The sequence below is a fragment of the Babylonia areolata genome, chromosome 3 (genome assembly GCF_041734735.1).
Source record: "Babylonia areolata isolate BAREFJ2019XMU chromosome 3, ASM4173473v1, whole genome shotgun sequence".
Lineage (NCBI taxonomy): Eukaryota > Metazoa > Mollusca > Gastropoda > Neogastropoda > Buccinidae > Babylonia > Babylonia areolata.
The window spans coordinates 24,389,202-24,395,137 of record NC_134878.1 but is presented as its reverse complement, the minus strand read 5'-3'; positions in this window follow the sequence as shown (position 1 = coordinate 24,395,137).

Genomic DNA, 5,936 nt, shown 5'->3' with positions numbered 1-5,936 from the left:
GAATGTGTGGTACCTTCACTGCAGCAATAGGCCTCTACTACGTCCTCAGACATCTCGAAAATCCTAACAGCTATGCCAGGATCCTTTTCATTGACTACAGCTCTGCATTCAACACAATAGTGCCATCAAAAGTATATTTTAAACTGAAAGACCTCTCACTGCCTGAATCAATTTATGCATAGATCCTAAAATTTCTAAGATGTAGACCGCAAGTTGTTAAAGTTGGTGACCTCACCTCCTCCACATGCATTCTCAACATAGGCGCCCCACAGGGATGTGTTGTATCCCCACTGTTCTACTCACTATTTACACATGACTGTGCAACTCAAAATGAATGTAACACCATGGTCAAGTTTGCTGACGATACTACTCTAGAAGGGCTGATTACGAACAGTGATGAGTCAAAATAAAGGGAAGAAGTACTGGAACTTGTCAGCTGGTTTGATCAAAACAACTTTGAACTCAACATATCAAAAACAAAAGAATTAATTTTAGATATCAGGAAGACCAGATCTGACCCCTTACCACTTGTCATTAAAGACAAGCAAGTAGAGATCATCAGCAACTTTAAATTTCTCGGACTGATAATTTCCAACAATTTGAAATGGGAGAAAAATATGGAAAAAAAATTGTTAAGAAAGCACAACAGTGCCTGTACTTTCTTCGGCGCCTCAAAAAGTCCGGAATAAAATAAAGAAATCATGGTTGATTTCTACCGAGCAGTCATTGAAAGTGTGCTAACCTTTGCTATTACTGTTTGGTATGGGAGCATTTCAAAGGCAGAAGTTGCAGCCCTTAACAGAATCATAAAATCTGCCACCAAGATTACCGGGGCTGATCTACCTTCTCTAGAAGACATATATTATAAGCAGCTACTCAAAAAAAGCAAAATCAATCAGCCAGGACGAAACACATCCAGCTTTTGGGATTTTCGAGATGCTCCCCTCATGGCAACGCTACAGAAGTATAAGGACGAAAACCAATCACTTCACCAATAGCTTTTTCCCCAAAGCAGTCAATGCCATGTCTCTTGAACAAATCCAGTGTAATTAGTAGAATTGTGCAGTCAATAACCGTCTACCTGAAGATCTAGTCATCAGCCCCATCCACATGTTCAAACGTGTGTGTGTGTGTGTGTGTGTGTGTGCATGATTGCATGTGTGTGTGTGTGTGCGTGCGTGTGTGTGTGTGTGTATGCAGTGCGTGCATGTGCGAGTATGCACAAGTTTTTATATTGATATGCACTTGTATGTATCCTAATTTCTACTGTATCTGTGTTTGTGTATGATTTTCGATTTATGTTCGTACCTTGTTATATACTATCCCCTCCAATATTCCTTGTGACCCCGGTACACTTGGTAATAAAGACCTATTCTATTCTATCCTATTCAATAAAGTGTGGCATTGGCATTGCATGGTCAGTGCGTCAAGTGAAAGAAACTGAACATGAGGGCAATGTTTTTTGTTGTTTTTTTGTTGTTGTTTTTATTTAACAGAAGCTGGACTGGATAGTTAGCTCTGGAGACGGGGATTTCAGTTGACTTTGGTTTTTTGGTGTTGGGTTTTGAGAAGTCTGATTAAAAATGGACCAATGTGCTTTGAAGAGTTTGGGAGGATTGAACACAAGTGCGCAACCCTCCCCCCCTCTCCCCCTGACAGACACACACACGCATCCACACAAAAACCACACACATTCAAACACACATACACACGCGTGCACACACACACATGCACTCACACAATTCAAACATTCACACACTCACAGTCTCAACAATGCAATTACTCACACATGCGCGTGCATACACATACACACAGATAACAGGTACACACCTATTTTCTCTCCTCCCTCTCATTCCATCTGTCTCTGAAAATCAACAATAAAGAAATTTGAAACATGCAGGACCACCATGTATACTATTGCCCACCAGGCTCCAGAAAGAAATAACACCATACCAGCCGCCGTGGCGAAGTGGTTAGCGTCGCGGACTAACGGCTGGGAGGACGTGGGTTCGAATCCCAGCGGAGGTGTGGTTTTTCGGCCCGTGGCCGGCTCCTACCCAGAGTTGAGTGTGCTGTGGGCTTAAATGGGGAGACTGGACCACACAGTCGAGTGTCATCCACTTCAAGGATGCGTCTTTGGGTGTGTTGCTCTAATTACCTGACCAACACTGCAAGTGTCTGTATCTCAAGGCTGGTTAACGCCGTGATATCATTATGACAGGAAGTGAGAGTACAGCCTTGTCACGCAGTCCCAAACCAAAATGGACCTCCTCCATAGCAACATCGTCATCGTCATCGTCCTCCTTCATCATCATCAATAAAAAAAATAATTTAAAAAAACAAAAACAAAAAAAACCCAGCCTCAAAGTCTGTGGCCTTTCATGCCCTGTTCTCATGGTGACCTCAGTTTCGATACCCCTCCACTTCCGTGCTTGGGGTGAGTCCTGTTAATGTTGTCAGTGTCGGCAGATTCATGGGGGGCTGATGTTTGAGGGACGTGGTGGTGGTCTCCACTCTGGGAGGGACGCTCACTCAGTCTGGCTCCGCGACTAAGCCATTATTGTCGTTAGTATGGGGCTTAGTAGGTGGTGTCCTGAGTACGTTAAATCAGAACAGGCACCACTGAACACCACCGAAGTGACTCAGCAGCAGTGCAGGGTCTCCTCTGGTGTGTGGCCTGCTGACGACCTAACATCGATGGCTCCCTGTTGACTGCCGACGCTGGAACTGCGACGGACGAACCCGGGTGTGGCCGTGTATGGGGGAATCTAAATGAGCGGCGTGGGAGTAACGCCACTGAAACGGTGCAGATGATGGGGCAGCAAAAAAAAACCAACAAAAAAAAACATGCTATTTCATGACACTAAGAACATTGTATAAAAAGCTGCACAGCTTATTTTGCCCTTGATGTGTAAAAAGTTTCACAGCTTATTTTTGCCCTTTACTACTATTACTAGTAGACTACCACTACTACAACAACTATTACTAGTACTATTACACAATGCCAGACATGCATTGTAGTAATCGTAAAGATTTCTGGGCCAAGTAGAAGGCAAAGGGAAACAACTCCTCTTTGTAGCAGACGATCCCAGCAAAGAACTGACGCTCCGAAACACGATTTTAACTCTCGTCATGCGTTCAGTTCGTTCATAGACACTAGAATTCGATAGTTATGTCTATGGTTCGTTCTAGAAAGCCAGGACCCGCACGACGAATAAGCAATGAGTTCTTTTCATTTTCAAAGCGCCAGCGACGCATATTATTTGTGCTTTGCCTGTTTGACTGAGTGTGGTAAGACGTGTGTTTTGTTGTTGTTGTTTTTGAGGGGGGTATTTATTTTATTTCATTTCATTTCATTCTATTATTAATCGGATACAGAATATACAGACAACATTACCTCGCCCTATATTCACTGAAGTTAAGCTCCAAAAGAAAGCAGACATGTATATACACAATACGCTGACAACATTTTGTATGATGATAAACCGGCATCAGTACAAAACGAAAGATTATCAAGGGGCATTTCACACGTCCCACTGGACACAAAACAAGACACAATGCCCAATAAACTACCAAGTACCACTGGAACAAAAAATTAAAAAAGACAAAAATATTCAAGACTTTATGCCCCCCCCCCCCCCCCCCCCCCCCCCCCCAAAAAAAAAAGAAAGAAAGAAAAAAAACATACCACAACAAAAACAAACACAAAAGCAACAGAAGAATGTTTCAGCACCACAGAAACTAAAGGAAAAGACGATAAAAAGTCATACAGAAAGGCGGAATTTTTTAAGAACAGATTTCATAAATGGGGACACCTTTGGGAGGTTTGCAGGACAGAGGTGACAACGATCATCCAAATGTATAGCAATACCGGGTTCCGTTTTGTTGCTGTTGTTTGTTTGTTTTGATTGATTTATACCAACAAACATCCTGTACCGATTTGATTTTTTTTTCTCCTAGTCTGAAGCCTGGGCAGAATTTCGTGGAAAAAAAAAAGTGTCGGAAAATTATTAATACTGCATCACAGAAATCACAAAGTGTGCGTTAGTCAGCTGGTGGGGTATATCTGAATTAATCTCAGTTGATTAAAAAAAAAAAGACACTCACACACACACACACAAAACAACAACAACCAAACAAACCAAAATCAACAGCACTACCACTTATAATCAAATTACAAGGATCTCTCATCAGTCACCACTGACGCACAAAATCAAATTAAGGACAGCCCTGTTGCTGTGCCCTTACCGCCTTACTGGGGTAAGAATGTTAGGAATCACTGACGGCATCCGTGACAACTATGGCAGACACGATCGAGGGAACTTCTTTGTTACCATGGAACATTTTCCTTTCTGTCTACTACTTCAGTCTCTCTTTCCAACTGGGTCAGGTTTTTCCGTAGAATGTCTTTCGCAGCAAAAAAAAAACAAAAAAACAACAACAAAAAACAAAACAAAACAAAACATAAAAAAACCCAGACAGAGACAGACGGACACACACAGACACGGCGCGCGAGCACACACACACACACACACACACACACACACACACACAACAGAGGTGAAACCAAAGTTAAAAAAACAAAAACAAAAAACAAAACAAAAAAAACAACCAATAAAACACGAAAGAAGAAAAGAATTGGCTTCGATACTTAGAAGACGCGCCAACAAATGAGGCTTTCAGTCACACACACACACACACACACACACACACACACACACACACACACAGAAAGAGAGAGAGAGAGAGAGAGAGAGAGAGAGAGAGAGAGAGAGAGGAGTTGTAACAAGAGTATAAAAAAAACATGAAAAATCAACAACAAACGAAACAAAAACAAAACAAAACCCCACAGCTAAATTGGCTTCGATTCTCAAAGGACGGCGCCAACAAGTGAGGCTTGAAAGACAAAACAACGCTGCCATCAAGTTCCCATCACCTTCCCCCCCCCCCCCCCTCTCCCCCCCCACCACCACCACCCACCCCTCCTTCCTCATCCACCTCCAACCTCACCCCCACCTATCTCCCAACAACACCTGAGACCCCCCCCTCACCCCCTCCGCCCCCTTTCAGTTCGCCTCATTCTTTCACCACGCCTCCCCCCCCCCCCCCCAAATACCCTCACCCTTCCCCTCGCCGCCACGCCACCCCCCTCTCCTCCAACCTCGTCCGCACGCACGCCCACCGCCTCCTCAACACCAACCACCACGATACCCCCATGGCAACAACCAACGCAGTCAGTCACACAAAAAGTCTCGCTCCACCTGAGACTAGACTCCCCACTTCCCTCCCCCCTCCCCTCCTCTTGTGTGTGTGTGTGTGTGTGTGTGTGTCCCTCTCTCTCTCCCCCCCCCCCCAATCCACCCACCCTCTCTCCTATCCCTGATATAGTTTCGCTGTACCTGAGACGAGACACCCCCACGCCCCCCTCCTCTCTCTCTCTGTCTGTCTCTGTCTGTCTGTCTGTCTCTCTCAGTTCCACCCACCCTCTCTCTCTCTTGTCCCTGATAGTTCACGGCAGATCCCTGCCTCCCCCCCCCCACACACACCCCTTCCCCACCCCCCCTTACCACGTCCCTCCTCCTCGGTGGCATCATCACCAACATCATCAGAGGCAGCAGCGGCAGACGGCGTCTGTTCGGGGGGGGCGTGGAGGGGGGGGGGTGGAGGGGGGGGAGGGGGTAGGGAGGGGGGGAGGAGAGGAGGCGAGCAGCCGGGGAGGGGGTGGAGGTGGCAACAGTATGGCATCATCAGGTAGTACCAGGCCGCGTCAGATGTAAGGGGTTCAGCCGATTGCTGGCTTGACAGTGTTAAGGCTGCTGCTGGTTTTGTTCAGTTGCTGCTGCAGTGTGGGTGTGGGTGTGGGTGGGTGGGTTTGGGGTTGGTGGTAGGCGTGGTGGTCTGTGTTTGTGTCTGTGTGTGTTGTGTGTGTGGAGTGT